Source organism: Spermophilus citellus (assembly GCF_964194105.1).
Source record: "Spermophilus citellus genome assembly, chromosome: 14".
Classification (NCBI taxonomy): domain Eukaryota; kingdom Metazoa; phylum Chordata; class Mammalia; order Rodentia; family Sciuridae; genus Spermophilus; species Spermophilus citellus.
Genome location: NC_138194.1, coordinates 20,592,307 through 20,613,073, shown reverse-complemented (window position 1 = coordinate 20,613,073; position 20,767 = coordinate 20,592,307). Strand labels below are relative to the sequence as shown.

General features: G+C 36.8%; 1 protein-coding gene across 1 annotated transcript in view; it reads right to left on the bottom strand.

The window, feature by feature from the left end:
• LOC308633321 (uncharacterized protein) overlaps positions 1 to 20,767 on the bottom strand; it is a 106,261-nt gene that overhangs the window by 44,846 nt on the left and 40,648 nt on the right. The window lies entirely within an intron of this gene.

Below are 20,767 nucleotides of genomic sequence, written 5' to 3'. Positions count from 1 at the left end.
TTGTATGTGGTGCTGAGGATCGAACCCGGGCTGCACGCATGCCAGGTGAGCACACTTCCACTAGAGCCACATCCCCAGCCCTCTGGCATTGGCTTTTAAACAGAATGTTCCTGAAATCATGCAGCTAGTAAACTGCTTTATATCATAGTACATAAGAAGCAGGAAAGATACTGAATTCCCCCCCCAAAAAACAAAATCATTTTATCTTTGACATTCTTTTTCTTTTTTCTCCCTCCCTCTTCTTTCCCTTTCACATTCCCAACATTTGTAAAAACCAAGAACTTCTCATGGATTAGGCCTTTGAGGTCTGGGAGGTCTGAACCATATATTACAGTTGTGTTGTATATTCTTTTATCTCCCATTTCTAAATTATGTTTTTTTTTTTTATGGGTTTTTTTTGTCTGCTCTACTGTCTTCCCACTTACATGTCTCCCCAAAATTACTTTATCTCTTCTCTTGCTAGTATGCAACTTCATTCCTCTTTCACTCTTCCTAAGACCTAATAACTCTATATCTTCACCTCCTACACCCTCAACATCTCATCCTACACCCCACCCCTGGCTCTCTTTCTCCACACCAGAAACTGCAGACCCTTTTGCAAACCTACTGTTTATATTGTAGTTAATGATTTCGTATATTGTGATAAAACCACAAACACCTTAATAACAGCTATTTGGTTTAAGGCTGCATTTTGTTTGTATTGAGATCTGTGAATATTGATCTCCCACTTAAAGGAGATGTATTGGAACCCATTGGGAACACTATAAGCCTACAAGATAAAAACTGTAACACCTAGAAAATCCAGAGCTAGAAGGTAAGATGCATGAACAACATGAGAAACCAAGGGAAGAATGTGCCCCAAACAGAGACGCTCCATTATTAGGATCCATGGTCACAACAGCAGAAGAAATGATAGAGAAGTAGTAGAGGGGCAAAATTTGCTCTGAATTAAAGGATGATGTAAGACAGAAAATACAGGCAGCAAAGCATTATTTTGATAAAGATCTACATAACCAAATACAGGAAGCAAAAGATTACTTCAATAAGGAGATAGAGATTCTGGACAAAAAAAAAGAACAGACATACTTGAAATGAAGGAAACAAAAAAACCAAATTAAAAACTCAGTAGAAAGCATCTCCAACATAATAGATCACTTGGAAAACAGAACCTCAGACAATGAAGACAAAATATATAATCTTGGAAAACAGAACCTCAGACAATGAAGACAAAATATATAATCTTGAAAAACAAAGTTGACCACAGTGAAGATGGTAAGAAACCATGAGCAGAGGTTTCAAAAATTATGGGTAACATGAAAAGACCAAATATAACAATTATTGGGCTAGAGGAAGGCATAGAGTTACAAATCAAAGGAATAAACAATCTACTCAATGAAATGATATCAGAAAAAATTCCAAACATGAAGAGTGATTTGGAAAATCAAATACAAGAGGCTTACAGGATGCCAAATATACAAAATCACAACAGATCCACACCAAGCCACATTAAAATGAAAATTCCCAACATACAGAATAGAGAATTTTAAAAGCCACAAAAGAAAGGAATCAGATTACATATAGGGGGAAACCAATTATGATCTCTGCCGATTTCTCAACCCAGACTCTGAAAGCTACAAGATCTGGCAACAATATAAACCAAGCTTTATAAGAAAATGGATGCCAATTAAGAATCATATCCAGCTAAATTAAACTTTAGATTTCTATTTAGATGTTATTTTTATGACAAAATAAAAACCTTCCATGATACACAAAATTTTAAAGAATTTACAGCTAGAAAACCTGCACTACAGCACATCCTTGGCAAAATATTCCATGAGGAGGAAATGAAAAACAATGAAAATCAGAAAAGGGAGGTATTATTCTAAAGGAAAAACCTATCAAACAGAAAACAATTTAAATACTAAAAATAAAGAAAAAACAACTGGGAATACAAATCATGTCTCAATAATAACCCTGAATATTAATTTCTAAAACTCAGCAATCAAAAGACTGGCAGATTGAGTGAAAAACAAAAGACCCAACAATATGCTGCCTCCAAGAGACTCATCTCATAGGAACAGACATCCACAGACTGAAGGTGAAATGTTGGGAAAAATCATACCATACACATGGACTGCAGAAACAAGCAGGGGTTTCCCTCCTTATATCAAATAATGCAAACTTCAAGGAAAAGTTAATAGAAAGGTATAAAGAAGGATATTACATACTGTTCAAAGGAACCATACAGCAATAAAATATAACAATTATAAATATATATGCCCCAAACAATGGAGCATCTATGTTGAGCAAACAAACTCTTCACAATTTCAAGAGTAAATAGACCACATCACCATAATTCTGGTGACTTTAACACACCTCTTTTACCACTCATAGATATTCTAAACAAAAGCTAAATAGAGACACTGTAGAGCTCAGTAATACAATCAATATCTTAGACTTAAATGACACATACAGTATATTTTATCCTTCAACAAGTGAATACACTTTCTTCTCAGCAGCACATGGATCCTTCTCTAAAATAGACCATATACTATACCACAGGGCAACTGTTAGCAAATACAAAACAGAGATACAACCATACATTATATCAGATCATAATGGAAAGAAATTAAATATCAATGATAAAAATAGAAGGTACTCCAACACCTGGAGACTAAACAATATGCTACTGAATGAACAATGAGTTTCAGACATCAAGACATCAAAGAGGAGATTGAAAAATTCTTGGAGGTGAATGAGAATGGTGATACAACATGTTATAATCTCTTGGACACTATGAAAGCAGTACTAAGAGGAAAGTTCATTGCATGGAGTTTATTCCTTAAAAGAAGACAAGGTCAACAAATAAATGACCTAAAATTACATCTCAAAGCCCTAGAAAAAGAACAAATCAACGCCAAAAGCAGAAGACAGGAAATAATTAAAATTAGAGCTGAAATCAATGAAATTGAAACATAAGAATCAATTAAAAATTTGACAAAATGAAAAGTCGACTCTTTGAAAAAATAAATACATTGGATAAACCCTTATCAATGGTAATGTAGAGAAGGAGAGAAAAAACTCCAATTACTAAAATCCATGATGAAAAAGTAAATATCACCATGAACACTACAGAAATACAGAAGATAATTAGAAATTATTTTGGAAATTTGTACTCCAATAAAACAGAAAATATTGAAGACATTAACAAATGTCTGGAAACATATGATTTAGCCAAACTTGAGTCAGGATGATATATACAAGTTAAACAGATTATTTTCAAGCAATGAAATAGAAGACACCATCAAAAACCTACCAACCAAAAAAAGGCCAGGACTAAATAAATACAAGACCTTCAAAGAGAACTAACACCAACACTTGTGAATTTATTCCATGAAATATAAAGATAGAGAACACTTACAAACTCATTCTATGAAGCCAAAGTCACTCTGATTCTAAAACCAGGCAAAGACACAAAGAAAGGAAACTTCAGACCAATCTCTCTAATGAACACAGATGCAAAAATTCTGAATAAAATCCTAGCAAATCAAATACAAAAACATATCAAAAAGATAGTGCACCACAATCAAGTGTGGGGCTCATCCCAGGGATGAAAGCTTTGTTCAACATACAGAAATCAATAGAGTTAATTCATTAATAGACTTAAAGATAAAAATAACATGATCATCTCAAAAGATGCACAGGAAGAATTCAAGAAAATACAGCACCTTTACATGTTCAAAACACTAGAAAAACTTGGGATAACAGAAACATCTCTCAACATCATAAAGGCTATCTATGCTAAGCTCCAGGCCAACATCATTCTAGATGGAGGAAAATTGAAGATATTCCCTCTAAATTCTGGAACAAGACAGAGATGCCCTATTTCCACTTCTATTCAACATAGCTCTTGAAACACTGGCCAGAGCAATTAGATACATGAAAGAAATTAAAGGAATAACCATAGGAAAAGAAGAACTCAAACTATCACTATTTGCTGATGACATGATTCTATACCTAGAAGATCCAAAAATTCCCACCAGAAAACTACTAAAAATAATAAATGAATTCATCAAAGTAGCAGGTTGCAAAATCAACACCCATAAACCAAAGGCAATCTGCACATCAGTGGCAAATCTTCTGAAAGGGAAACTAGGAGAAATTACCTCATTCACAATAAACTAAAACAAAACAAAACAAACTTGGGAATCAACTTAATGAAAGAGGTGAAAGCCCTCTACAATTAAAACTACAGAACAATAAAGAAATTAAAGATTACTTTAGAAGATGGAAAGATTGAGCTTGCACTTGGATAGGCAGAATTAATATTATCAAAATGACCATACTTCCAAAATCAGTATTCATATTTAAAGCAATTCTGACCAAAATCTCAATAGAATTCCTCATAGAAATATAAAAGGCAATGATGTAATTAATCCCAGAAAAATAAAGAGACCCAGAATAGCTAAAACAGACCTTAGCAGAAGAGTAAAGCACGGGGAATCATTATACGAGATCTTAGACCATATTACAGAGCCATAGTAACAGAAACAACATGGTATTGGGACCAAAATAGAGACTAACCACATAAATACAGTTATCTCATAGTAGACAAAGGTACCAAAAACATGCATTGGAGAAAAGATAGACTCTTCAACAAATGGTGCTGGGAAAACTGGAAATCCATATTCAGAAAAATAAAATTAAGTCCCCATCTCTCACCAAGCACCAACCTCAACATCAAGTGGATCAAGGTCCTAGGAATTAAACCGGAGACCCTGTACCTAAGAGAAGAAAAATAAGTCCAAATCTTCATCATGTTGGATCAGGCTCATTATTAAGACTCCTATAGCATAAGAATTAAAACCAAGAATCAATAAGTAAATGGATTCAAACTGAACAGCTTCTCAGCAAAAGAAACAATCAGTGAGGTGAAGAACAGCCTACATCCTGGGAGCAAATTCTTACCACACACACGTCAGATACAGCACTCATGTCTAAGGTATATGAAGAAATCAACACCAAAAAAAAAAAAGAGTATAATATACAATTGAGCAACAAATAATTTTTTAAAGTTCAACATAGCAATTAGAGAAATGCAAATCAAAACTAAGATTTCATCTCAGTCCAGTCAGAATGGCAGCTATGAAGATAAACAACAACAAGTGTTGGCGAGGATGTGGGAAAAAGGTACACTCATACACTGCTGGTGGGACTGCAAATTGGTGCAGCCAACATGGAAAGCAGTATGGAGATTCCTTGGAAATCTGGGAATGGAACCACCATTTGACCCAGCTGTCCCTCTCCTCGGACTATACCCAAAGGATCTAAAAGCAGCATACTACAGGGACACAGCCACATCAATGTTTATAGAAGCACAATTCACAATAGCTAAACTGTGCAGCCAATCTGCCCTTTATGAGATTAATTGATTAAAAAACTGTTATATATACACAATGGAATATTAGCATTGAAAGAGAATAAAATCATGGCATTTGCTAATAAAATGGATGGAGTTGGAGAATACTATGCTAAGTGAAGATAGCCAATCCCCCCAAATCAAAGGCTAAATGATTTCTGGTATGTGGAGGGTGTTCCATAATGGGTAGGGGGGAGCATGGGGAAATGGAGGGACTTTAGGTAGGGCAAACGTGAGGGAGGAAAAATGGAAGGAGCATGGGGGTAAAGAAGTTGGTGGAATGAGACAGACAACATTACCCCAAGTACATGTATGGAGAAACGCATGGTGTGACTATTTTGTGTATAACCACTGAAATGAAACTTGTGCTCTATATGTGTAGTATTAATTGAAGTGCATTCTGCCCATGTATAACAAATTAGAAGAAATAAATTGTAGAAAACACACTTTTGTATTGCCTTTGATAGAAAACATCACAAATGTTACTATCACATAAAAGTAATAGCAATTCCTTTTATAACTTGAATGTTTTAAGTATCCTAACAATGAAATGTTAACACAGTAAACAGAGTCACTCTCCTTCAAGAGTATGTAAAAAAAACTGTCTCAGTTTCTAGTAACCACTGTAATCTCCATATTTATATGTAGCTTTCTAAAGTTAGATGATGAAAAAGCCCATCTTATAGAAAACACAAAGGTCTACTTATGGCCACCCTCAGACTAAACACAGCTTAGTCCCTCAGGAACAGGAGCTGGAAGGTCTCCAGTGAATTTGCCCTTGCTCACAATATTTGCCAGAAAGTCAGAAAATGCAGCTGTAAGCCCAGGGAAAAGAAAATCACAGGACCCTAGTCTGCAAACTCAGAATGGCAGTGACAGATCCCCAACACAGTGAGATGGGGAGACACCTGACTGGGACAGTGCCACCCAATACTTAATGGGAAACTTAGAGATCTCAAAAACTTTAAATGCTCCCAGGAGGGAGGAACTCCAAGAAGTTGAGCTGAGAACGGGGTCATAGTTAGATAGCAGGTGAGACCATGATCTCAACTAGACCTTGTCACTTTCGCAGTTGCTGTAACCTTGGGTCAAACCACTTAGTGCTGTCCTCACCCACAGTGCAGGTCTCTAGTCACCTCATCACAGGGAATGTGGGCCACAGTACTCACCTATACACTCTGGGGTTTGGATTCATTATTATCTAATTTTGTTACTTTCTCTTTTCCAAGATTTCCTCCTGAATATTTCGAAAACATCACCTAGAAATAGGTGAGGATTCTACTTTGGTCATTTCAAGTCAGTGGATCTCAATGTTTAAAGGAAGATCTAGGAAGCGAGAAGTTTTCCAAGGAGCATTATTAGTAAAGTGCTTAGAGTGCAGAATATTCAAAGTACTTCACATTTCTTTGGGGAAAAAAGACATCCCAGCAGAGCCTAGCACAGATGAGAAATTTCAAAAGCAATTTCACAAGGGAGAAAATATGCAGGTGGCAAATAAATATATGAACATGAATACTGAGCAGGACTCTTCAAGGAACTTAGTAGTCAATGCAGCAGAGACTACTATAGATTCACCAGGAAGGGAGGGGGAAAAATCATACTTACCGCCACCCCCCCCAACATACACACCTATAAGACTGATGGCCACAATGACATTGAGTGATTGGACAGGCCAAGCCTGTATGAAGAAAGGTAAATGGTAAAGCACTTTGGAAGATGGTGTGGTGCTCTGTTCTCAGGTGTGTTATGAAACAGCAACTCTACCCTAGACAGAGGAGAGGTGGGAAAGGGTTCTATAAGGGTGTTCCAACCAGCCCCCACCACTGCCACCTTCACCACTTTGAAAAGTCCTCCAGCTGCCACCACACTCTACACTGCAGGACCCTTCCATCCAGACACAGGAATCCAGTTTTAACACCAGCCCAAGCATGGTCTTATCCCCAGCTCAGACAAGACCTTAAGGCCGTGGTCACTTAGTGCCAAGGACCTGCTGATAAGAGGTGAACGATAAGGCTGGGAAGAGCAAAGTAGAGACGTGGAACAGAAGGGCCAGGGCTCAGGGGCAGGGTGCTTTCCTCGCACATGTGAGGCACTGGGTTCCATTCTCAGCACCACATGCAAATAAAGGTCCATCAATATCTAATAAAAACATATTTAAAAAAAAAGTGGAAGAGGAGAAGGAGAGGGGGCTGATGAAGGAATAGAAACTGCAAAGGATGACAAGGGAGTTAGTGGGATGCAGATAAGAAATGGAGGATGAAGATAAAGTGGATCCCAGCTGGCCAAAAAAGAACATGCTGTTCTGACAGCCAACATGGGCTTGGGAAGGGACACCCTTGGGAAGCGAGGTTGGAAGAACACTAGGATGCCATCCCTTCATCTGCTTGTGGCTCAGGGTCTGCCCCAGGGTGTCACCTTCGTCCTTCACCAAGGGCTTCTGGTTTCACCTTTTCAGATGCTACTGCTGCTACTGTGCCTCTGTCCTGCCCCATCTAAGCCCCACGCTGGTACCCAGCGCCCCTCTGCGTTTCCTCCCTCCTCTTCTCCCTCCTCCTCCCTACCTTCTGGTGGCTTCCATTAGTAGCCTCCAGGGCTACACGTTGTGGGGAAGAAAAAGACATTAGAAAGCACATTTTAGTTGTGAATGTGATAATTTTGTTGATTGTGGTGCTGGTTTCACGAGTGTGTACATATGACAAAAGATAAAAATATAGACCTTAGATATGTACAGGTTAATGTGTGTCAGTTAAACCTCCATAAGTTTATAAAATAAGTGAGATGCATTGAAATCTGAGGTTAATAAGGAAAAATACACTTACAATAGCCATTAAATGGCTAAGAATTTATTAGCAAATTATCCATCTCAATACATTGGAAAAAGTAAATTTCCTTAAAGTATAGAGGGAAGAAAAACCTATGGAAAAGAGCAAACTTAGAAGATATCAAAAATGAACATTCCATAGAAACAATTTCTTACGTCAACATTGACACTTTTAAAGAGCAACTGCACCATGCACAAAACTCAACTCAAAGTGGATCAAGGACCTAGCAATTAAACCACAGACACTGTGTCTAATAGAAGAAAAAGTAGGCCCTAATCTTCATCATGAATGATTAGGCCCTAACTTCCTTAATAAGACCCTATAGCACCAGAATTAAAACCAATAATCAATAAATGGGATAGAATCCAACTAAAAATTTTCTTCTCAGCAGAAAGAAATAATCTGTGAGGTGAACATTGAGCCTACATTCTGGGAGAAAAATTTTACCCCTCATCAGATAGAGCACTAATTTCGAAGGTATATAAAGAACTCAAAAGTCTAAGCACCAAAAAAATAAATAATCCAATAAAAAATGGGCCAAGGACCAGAACAGACACTTCTCACAAAAGGATATAGAGCCAATCAACAAATATGAAAAAAGTTTCATCATCTCTAGCAATTAGAGAAATGCGAATCAAAATTACATAAGATATCATCTCACTCCAGTCAGAATGGTAGCTATTATGAAGATGAACAACAATAAGTGTTGGCAAGGATGTGGGGAAAAGGCTGGTGGGACTGCAAATTGGTGCAGCTGGTGGGACTGCAAATTGATGCAGCCAATATGGAAAGCAGTATGGAGATTCTTTGGAAATCTGGGAATGAAACCAACTTTTGACCCATCTATTCCTCTCCTTGGTCTAAACCCAAAGGACTTAAAAACAGCACACTACAGGAACACAGCTGCATCAATGTTTATAGCAGTGCAATTCACAAAAGCTAAACTGTGGGGCCAACATATATGTCCTTCAGTGGATGAATGAATAAAAGAAATGTCACATATATACACCATGGAATTTTACTCAGCTATAAAGAGAATAAAATCATGACATTTGCTGGTGAATGGATGGAGTTGGAGAAGATAATGATAAGTTAAGTTAGCCAACCCCCCCCACCAAAAAAAAAAAAATGCCGAATGTTTTCTCTGATATAAGGAGGCTGACTCATAGTGGGGTAGGTAGGGGGAACATTGGAGGAATAGATAAATTCTCACAACTTTGAGTCTAGCCTAACTTGGCAAGACCATATTCAATAAAAATATAACTGGGATAATAGAGCTCACTGGTAAAACACCTAGGTCCTCTCCTCCGGACCACAGGAGGAAATTTTTAATTCCTGTCTTCTTTCTATGAAGTTAAAGTCCTCACAAATAAGGAAATGGCTTAGGAGTGATGTTATATTTTCTAAGCAATTCATGTTAAATGTTCAAGTGTTCACATCTTTCAAAAAATTCCCAAGTATTTTGCTTTTGATATCATGGTCATTAGAACTGTCTCTTTAATTTTATGTTTGCTATTTATTTTCTTATGAACACAAACAACTGATTGATCTAGAATTTTGTTACTGACCTGAGCTCATCTGTTGCTTCTAACAGTACTTACTGAACTCCTACATTAAAAATATCCACTTTAAAAACACTTCTATCTCATATCACATCTTGAAAGACTACAAAAGTGAGGCAGCAAGAAACACAAGTGAGTTGCACTATCCCTTTGACAAAGGCAAAGATACTGGTGAGAATCTCAGCAAAACTATTCCCTGCAAGTCAGAAACCAAGAGAACAAGACCACAATCTGCTGCAAACACACATTACCAGGCCCAGGAGATGAGAGATACACCAGCCAGCAAATTTCCAATTCTCAATTTAGAAGACAGAATCATCAAAGAATACACCCATCCCCAAAACAAAACAAGTGTTATCAGGAAATCTAAATGAGTATCAGATATCCCCTTGTTTAAATCAGGTTGTTCACTGCAAATTTTAAAAATTGTCACACTTAGCTTCAGAATATTTCTTACAGCATAAGTTATGAGACATCATCTAGACAAAAGAAGGGCTATTCACATTTCTAATGAGCTGCAATTAAGGAAAGAAGCATGAAATATTAATACTTCAGTTGGAGTTGTGTGCCCAGGTCTTGCTCTTTACAAAAAAAAAAAAACTAGTAACCTTCAATCATATTTTGGAAAATATTTGCACAACTTTCACAACTACCCATCTTTAGCAGCTATCATATTAGCATGAGCATTTGGTCACTTGGTTAATTTAAATTGCAGAAAACAGGATATACCCAAGATTGGGGCTAGAGGGAGGGTGCATGCTGTGTTGCTCTGTAACCTAAGATTCAAGCAGTGGAAATACTGTTTCTCTGAGAGTTATTAGAGGATCCCTGACCACTGCTCCCATGCAGGAATGCTGGCCACAAAGCCCACACAGGTCCTCCAGCCACCACACCCAAGCAGGACCAGATTTAGCACACACTCAGGACTCCTAGATGCCCACCCATGCAGGAATCCTGGTGGCCACTGCCCTTCAGGATCCCCAGCCACCATTCCTGTGTGGACCCCCATTACCAACATGGAGCTCCCCTGGTGTCCCTCCATCTTGGGACACTGCAAACAGTGCTACATGTGGTAGCCTTCACCTGGGGACACTGGATAGGGTCTAGAGACAGCTGCCAGCCATAACACTGCAAGCCAAAGAGCTGGATCTCTTAACATGTCACTAAATTCCATCACCCAGCTCGACAAAACCAACACCCCATCTCTGAAAGCAGCCACCTCCAACTTGGAACATCTTTGTCATCACCTTAAGTTAGGGCAACTTTTAGCTTGGGACAGAGGCTGGGGCCTAGAAGCAATATCAAGGTACCTGGAGTCCCCAAATCCACCCCCCTCCCCAGCAGTTGCTATCCCCGCACAGTGCTTGCAGCCACATGGCCAGTCCATAGCTTCCAAAGCCTTTTCCTGATCTGCTCAATGGCTCTCCACAACAGGTGCACAGCCCTCAGGGCACATCCCACAAGACTTCTGGAAAGAGGGGTTTCTGATTGTCTTAAGTACCCCTCCCTTTCTACTTCCCAGAGTTCAGAGACTAAATTAGAGACCAGGAATTGTAAGGTCTGCAGGTGGTCCCCATATGAGATCCTTGGGGTGCAGTCTCCTATGGGGACTGGCAAGTGCTACACCCCAATTCCAAGAACTTACCCCCAAGACCAACCCTCCCACCATAATAACCTTTACCATCCTGAGGGTGGAGACACCAGCAAACAAAAGACAAACCCAACAAGAAGGTGAGAAAAGACGCAGGAAAGATACAAGGATTGGTTTTTCTTCAAGTGCTGTATCTTTGAGATTATTTTTCTCTTTTCTCTCTCCGTATTCTTCCGCCCTCACATTCCCAACATTTGTAAAACCAAAAACTTCTCATGGATGAGGCTACTGATGTCTGGGTGTTCTGAATAGTATATTACAGTTGTGTTGTATATTCTTTTATCTCCTATTTTTACATTTTGTATTTTTTTTAATTTTTATGTTTTTTGTTCTTGCTGCAGTCTTCCCACTTACATATTTCCCCAAAATCACTTTCTCTCTTTTCTCCTGATACTATCCAACATTTTATTCCTCTTTCACCCTTCTTAAGACCTAATCACTCTATATCCTTAACTCTTACAACCTCAACATCTCATCCTACACCCTACTCAGAGCAAAAGATTCCTTCAATAAGGAGATAGAAGTTCTGGAAAAAATAAATAGAAATCATTGATATGCAGGAAACAATAAACCAAATTAAAAACTCAATAGGAAGTATCTCCAAATGAATAGATCACTTGGAAGACAAAACCTCAGACAATGAAACAAACTATATAATCTTCAAAAAAGAGGTTGACCACACAGTGAGGATGATAAGAAACCATGGGCAGAACATTCAAGAATTATGGACTAACATGAAATGACCAAATTTAAAAATCATTGGGATAGAGGAAGGCATAGAGGTCCAAACTAAAGAAATGAACAATTAATTCAATGAAATAATACAGGAAAAATTTCCAAACATGAAGACTGAATTTAAAAATCAAATACAAAAAAAGTTTACAGGATGTCAAGTGTACAAAATCACAAAAGATCCACACCAATGCACCTCATAATAAAACTGCCAAGTGTACAGAATAAGGAGAGAATTTTCAAAGCCACAAGATAAAGGAATCAGATTACATATAGGGGAAAATGATGAGAATTTCTGCTGATTTCTCAACAGAGACCCTGAAAGCTACAAGATCCAGCAACAACATATACCGCGCTCTAAAGAAAGTGGCTGCCAACCAAGAATCATATCCAGCAAAATTAAACTTTAGATTTTGATTTAGAAGTTATTTTTATGACAAAATAAAAAATTTCTATGATACACAAATGTTAAAAGAATTTGCAACTAGAAACCTGCACTAAAGCACATCCTTGGCAAACTATTCCATGAAGAGGAAATGAAAAACAATCAAAGTCAGAAAAGGGAGGTATTACTCTAAAGGAAAAAAACTATCAAAGAAAACAAGTTAACTGCCAAAATAAAGCAAAACAACTGGGAATGCAAATCATGTCTGAATAATAATCCTGAATGTTAATTTCTAAAACTCGACAATCAAAAGACATAGACTGGCAAATTTGATGGAAAAAAAAAAAGAAGACCCAACAATATGCTGCCTTCCAGAGACTCATGTCATAGGAAAACATATCCACAGACTGAAGGTGCAAGCTTTGGAAAAGTCTTACCACTCACGTGGACTGCAGAAGCAAGCAGGGGTTTCCATCCTTATGTCAAATAATGTGGACTTCAAATGAAAGTTAATCAAAACGGATAAAGGAGGACACTACATACTGTAGTGTATGGACACTACATACTGCTTAAGGGAAGCACACACCAAGAGACATAACTATTAGAAATATACATGCCCCAAACAATGGAGCATCTATGCTAAGCAAACAAACTCTTCTCAAGTTCAAGGACCAAGTGAACCACAAGACAATAATTCTGGGTGACTTTAACACACCTCTTTCACCTCTGGATAGATCTTCCAAACAAAAGCCAAACAAAAACTACAGAGATCAATAATACAATCAATAACTGAGATTTAACTCACATACATAGACTATTTCATCCTTCAACAGGTGAATACACCTCAGCAGCAAATGGATTCTTCTCTAAAATAGACCATATATTATGCACAAAGCAACTTTTATCAAATACAAAAGAGTACAGATACTACCCTGCATTCTATCAGATCATAATGGAATGAAATTAGAAATCACTGATAAAAATAGAAGCTACTCCAACACCTGGAGACTATATAGTATGCTTGTGAATGAACAATGGGTTGCAGAAGACATCAAAGAGTAGATTAAAAAATTCTTAGAGGTGAATGAGAACAGAGTTACAACTTATCAAATATCTGGGAAACTATGAAGGCATTACTAAGAGGAAAGTTCATTTCATGGAGTTCACTCCTTAAAAAAAAAAGTCAACAAACAAATGACCTAAAATTACATCTCACAAAGCCCTAGGGGGAAAAAAAGGAATCAACACCAAAAGCAGTAAAGGATACAAAATAATTAAAATCAGAGCTGAAATCAATGGAACTGAAACAAAAGAACCAATTTAAAAATTGGCAAAATGACTGGTAACGGAAACACCATTTGACCCAACCATCCCACTACTCAGACTATACCGAAAAGACATAAAAATCAGCATACTACAGGGACACCGCCACATCAATGTTTTAGCAGCACAATTCACAATAGCTAAACTGTGGAGCCAACTTAGATGCCCTTCCATACATGAATGAATAAAAAAATGTGGCATTTGTATACAATGGAATTTTACTCAGCAATAAGAGAATAAAATAATGGCATTTGCAGGTAAATGGATGACACTGGAGAAGATAATGCTAAGTAAAGTTAGTCAATCCCAAAAAAAGCAAATGCTGAATGTGATCTCTGATATAAGGAAGCTGACTCATAGTGGGGAAGGGAGGGGGCATGGGAAGAATAGATGAATGAGACAGTAGAGTCGAGGGGTGGGAGGGGAAGGGAGGGGGCAGGGAATTATCAAGGATGGTGGAATGTAATAGGCATCGTTATCCAAAGTACATGTATGAAGACATGAATTGGTGTCAACCTACTTTATATACAGATATGAAAAATTGTGCTGTACATTTGTAGTAACAAGTGTAATACATTCCGCTGCCATTTATTTATTAAATTAACTTTTTTTTTCAAAAAACTTGCAAAATAAAAAGTTGGCTCTTTGAAAAAATACATTTGATAAACCTTTATCCATGCTAATGTAGAAAAGGAGAGAAAAAACTCAAAGGACTAAAATCCATGATGAAAAAGGAATATCACCATGAATACTACAGAAATACAGAATTAGAACTTATTTTGCAAATGTGTACTCCAATAAAACAGAAAATATTGAAGACATCAACAAATATTTAGGATCATATAAAATCACCCAAACTGAGTCAGGATGATATACACAAGTTACACAGATCATTTTCAAGCAATGAAATAGAAGGTACCATCAAAAGCCTACCAACCAAAAAAATCCCAGGACTCAATGGATACAAGACCTTCAAAGAAGAACTAACACCAATACTCCTTAAATTATTTCATGAAATAGAAAAAAAGAAAACACTTCCAAACTCACTCTATGAGGCCAAAATCATCCTGATTCTAAAATCAGACAAAGAAACAAAGAAAAAAACCTTCAGAGCAATCTCTCTAATGAACATAGATGCAAAAATTCTGAAGAAAAATCTGGCAAATTGAATACCAAAACATTAAAAAGATTGTCACCATGATTAAGTCGGGTTTGTCCCAGGGATGTAAGACTCCCCGTATGGAAATCAATAAAGGTAGTTCATCACATCAATAGACTTAAAGAATCATATGACCATCTCAATGGATGCAGAAAAAGCATTCAACAAAATACAGCACCCTTCATGTTCAAAACACTAGAAAAACTAGGGATAACAACAACATATCTCAACATCATAAAGGCTCTCTATGCTAAGTCCCAGGCCAACATCATTCTGAATGGAGAAAAATTAAAGGCATTCCCTGTAAAAACTGGAGCAACACAGGGAGGCCCTCTCTCACCACTTCTATGCAGCATAGTTCTTTAAACACTGTCCAGAGCAATTAGATGAAATAAATTAAAATGATATGGATAGGAAAAGAAGAACTCAAACTATCACTCTTTGCTGATGACATGATGCTATACTTAGAAGATCCAAAAAATCCCACCAGAAAATGTACTAGTAAATGAATTCAGCAAAATAGCAGGATATAAAGTCAACACCCATAAATCAAAGGGAAGCTGTACATCAGTGACAAAACTTCTGAAAGGGAAACTAGGAAAACTACCTCATTTACAATAGCCTCAAAAGAATGGGAATCAACATAATGAAAGAGATGAAAGCCCTCTACAATGAAAACTACAGAATGTCAAAAAAGAAATTAAAGGAGATTTAGAAGATGAAAAAAGCTCTCTTGTCCTTGGATAAGCAGAATTAGTATTGCCAAAATTACCATACTACAAAAGCACTATACAGATTCATGCAATTCCAATCAAAATCCCAATGACATTGCTCATGGAAATAGAAAAAGGGATCATGAAATTAATCTAAAACTAAAGAGACCCAGAATAGCCAAACCAATTCTTAGGAAGGAGAGGGAGGCAGGGGACATCACTATACCAGACCTTAAAGTATACATCAGAGCAATAGTAACAAAAACAGCATAGTACTGGCAAAAAAAATAGACATGTAGATCAATGGTGCAGAATAGAGGACACAGAGACAAACCCACATAAATACAGTAATCTCATACTAGACAAAGGTACCAAAAACATACATTGGAGAAAAGATAGCCTCTTCAACAAATGGAGCTAGGAAAACTGAAAATCCCTATTTGGCATAATAAAATTAAGTCCCTATCTCTCACCATGCACTCAACTCAAAATGGATCAAAGACCTAGGAATTAAACCAGAGACACTGCACCTAAGAGAAGAAAAAGTAGGTCCAGATATTCATCATATTGGATTAGGCCCCAACATTCTTCAATAGTATAAGTATTAAAACCAATAATCAGTAAGTGTATGGATTCAAACTGAACAGCTTCTCAGCAAAAGAAACAATCAATGAGGTGAAAAGACAGCCTACATCCTGGGAGCAAATTCTTACCACACACACGTCAGATACAGCACTCATCTCTATGGTATATGAAATACTCAATCTTAACACACACACACACACACATGCACGCACACACACACACACACACAAAAAAAAAACAATCAATAAGTGGGCCAAGGAACTTCTCAGAATATGGTATACAATTGAGCAACAAATATATATGAAAAAATTCAACATAGCAATTAGAGGAATGCAAATCAAAACTAAGATTTCATCTCACTCCAGCCAGAATGGCAGCTATTATGCATATAAACAACAGTGTTAGCGAGGATGTGGGGGAAAAGACACACTCATACACTGCTGGTGGGACTGCAAATTGGTGCAGCCAATATGGAAAGCAGTATGGAGATTCCTTGGAAATCTGGGAATAGAACCACCATTTGACCCAGGTATTCCTCTCATCAGTCTATACTCATAGAACTTAAAAACAGTGTACTACAGGGACACAGCCATATCAATGTTTGTAGCAGCAAAATTCACAATAGCCGAACTGTGGAGCCAACCTAGATGCCCTTCAATGGATGAATGGATAAAAAATGTGACATATATACACAATGGAATATTACTCAGCAATGAAAGAGAATAAAAACATGGCATTTGCCAGTAAATGGATGAAGTCAGAGAATATTATGTTAAGTGAAGTTAGCCAATCCCACAAAAAACAAATACCAAATATTTTCTCTGATATATGGGGGGGTGACTAACAGTGGGGTAGGGAAGGAGAGTATGGGAGGATTAGATTAATTCAAATAGGGAAGAGGGAGGAAAATGGAGGGGGAAGGGGATTAGGAAGGATGGTGGAATATGATCAATATCATTATTCAAAAACATGTATGAAGATTTGAATTTGGTATCAACATACCTTATATACAAACAGATATGAAAACTTGTGTTATATGTGTATTAAGAGTTGTAATGCAGAAATAAATGAGTACATGTATAATGGCATAAAATAGCATGAATATACTTTATATACAGAGATATGAAAAATTGTGCAGTATGTGTGTAATAAGGATTGTAATGCATTCCACTGTTGTATATTTAAAAAAAATAAATAATTTTTTTAAAAAGAAAGGAATTGGAACCCTTTGTGGACACTATAAGCCTACAGGGCAAAAATGTAACACCTTGAAAACACAAATGGAAGGGAAGATGCATGAGCAACATGAAAGACCAAGAAGAATCTGCCCAAATAATGATGCTACATTATTAGAATCCAGGGACAGAACAGCAGAAGAAATAACAGAAGGAATGGAGGAGGTACATAATTTTCTGTGAATTAAAGGATGATGTAAGAGAGCAAATACAGGCAACAAAGGAACATTTTGATAAAGAGCTACATAAGCAAATACAGAAAGCAAAAGATATAAAGAGATACAGACTCTGAAAAAACAGATTTTTGAAATGAAGGAAACAGTAAACCAAATTAAGAACTCAATAGGAAGCATCTCCAACAGAATAGATCACTTGGAAGACAGAACCTCCGACATTGAAAGAAAAATATATAATCTTGATAAATAAAGTTGACCCCAGTGAAGATTGTAAGAAACCATGAGCAGAACATTCAAGAATTATGGAATAACATGAAAAGACCAAATTTAACAACTATTGGGACAGAGGAAGGCATAGAGTTCCAAACTACAGAAATGGACAATCTTTTCAATGAAATAATATCAGAAAAATTTCCAAACATGAAGACTGAATTGTAAAATCAAATACAAGAAGTTTACAGGATGTCAAATGAACAAAATCACAACAGATTCACACCAAGGCACATTATAATGAAAACACCTAGCAAACAGGAGAAGCAGAGTATTTTAAAAACCACAAGAGAAAGGAATCAGGTTATATATGGGAGAAACCAATCGTGATCTCTGATTTCTCAACTGAGACCCTGAAAGCTACAAGATCCGGCAACAACATATACCAAGTCATGAAAGAAACAGATGCCCACCAAGAATCATACCCAGCAAAATTAAATTTTGATTAGCAATTAGATTTCAATTTAGATGTTATATTTATGCAAACATAAAAACCTTCCATGATACACAAAAGTTAAAAGAATTTAAATCTAGAAACCTGCACTACAGAACATCCTTGAGGAGGAAATAAACAATTAAAAAATAAGAAAAGGGAAGTATCACTCTAAAGGAAAAACCTATCAAAGAGAAACCAAGTCAAGTTAAATATCAAAAATAAACAAAAATAACTGGGAATACACATCATGTCTCGATAGTAACCCTGAATGTTAATTTCCAAAACTCACAATCAAAAGACAGATGGCAGATTGGATTAAAAAAAAAAAAAGAAAAGACCCAACAATACGCTGCCTTCCAGAAACTCATTTCATAAGAAAAGACACCCACAGAGTGAAGGTGACAAGTTGGAAAAAAAATATATCACTCAGGCTGGAGCTCAGGGGTAGAGCACTCACCTAGCATGTGTGAGGCCCTGGGTTCGATTCTCAGCACCACATAAAAATAAATAGTATTGTGTCCATCTATAAAAAATAAATATTAAAAAACATACCATTCACATGGACTGTGGAAGCAAGCAGGGGTTTCCATCCTTATATTAAATAATGTGGACTTCAAGTGAAAGTTAATCAGAAGAGATAAAGGAGGACCTTTCATACTGCTTAAGGGAACCATACACCAACAAGACAGAACAATTACAAATATTTATGCCCCAAACAATGTAGCCTTTATATTCAAACAGACTCTTCTCAAGTTCAAGGGCCAAGTAGGACACAAGACAATAATTCTGGGTGACTTTAAACACCTCTTTTACCACTGGATAAATCTTCCAAACAGAAGCCAAACAGAAACTATAGAACTCAGTAATACAATCAATAACTTAGATTTAACTGACATACATAGAATATTTCATCCTTCAACAGGCGAAGATACTTTCTTCTTAGCAAATGGATCCTTCTCTAAAATAGACCATATATTATGCCAAAAAGCAACTCTAAGCAAATACAGAAAAATAAAGATACTGCCCTGCATTCTATCAGATCATAATGGAATGAAATTATATATCAATGATAAAAATAGAAGCTACTCCTATACCTGGAGAATGAACAAATGTTTGCAGAAAACATCAAAGAGGAGATTTAAAATTCTTAGAGGTGAATGAGAACACAGATAAAACATGTCAAAATCTCTGGGACACTATGAAGGCATTACTAAGAAGAATGTTCATTGCATGGAGTTCATCACTTAAAAAAAGAAAAAAGTCAAAAAATGACCTAAAATTATATTTTAGGAAAAATGAATCAACACCAAAAGCAGTAAAGGACAGAAAACAATTAAAATCAGAGATGAAATCAATGGAACTGAAACAAAAGAAGCAATTAAAAATTGACAAAGTGACTGGGAATGGAACCACGATTTGACCCAGCTACCCCACTCCCTAGTCTATACCCAAAGGACTTAAAAACACCATACTACAGGGACACAGCCACAATGTTTTTAGCAGCACAATTCACAATAGCCAAACTGTGGAGCCAACTTAGATGCCCTTCAGTGGATGAATGGATAAAGAAAATGTGGCATATATACACAATGGAATATTACTCAGCATTAAAAAAGAACAAAATCATGGCATTTGCGGGTAAATGGATGGCATTGGAGAAGATAATGCTAAGTAAATTTAGCCAATCCCCCCCCAAAAAAAAAATGCCGAATGTTTTCTATTATATAAGGAGGCTTACTATAGTAGGGTAGGGAGGGGGAGCATGAGAGGAATAGATGAATTCTAGATAGGGAAGAGGGGAGGGAGGGATAGGGAGCGGCAGGGGATTAGCAAGGATCATGGAATGTGATGGACACCATTATCCAAAGTACATGTATGAAGACTTGAATTGGGCGTCAACATACATTATATACAGCAATACAAAAATTGATATATATGTTCATTAAGAATTGCAATGCAAAAAAAGTACATGTATAATGGCATAAACTGATGTGAACATACTTTATATACAGAGATATGAAAAATTGTGCTCTGTGTGTAATAAGAATCGTAATGCATTCCACTGTTGTCATGTATTTGAAAAAATAAAATTAAAAAAATATAAAAAACCTAAAAAAATAAATCATGACCTAAAAAATATCGAGAGACAGAGACAGAAGAGAGAGAGAGAGAGAGAGAGAGAGAGAGAGAGAGAGAGAGAGAGAGAAGGAGAGAGACAGAGGGAGAGAGACAGAGAGAAAGAAAAAGAGAAAAGAGAGAAAAAGAAAGAAAGAGACAGAGCCAGAGACAGACACGGAAA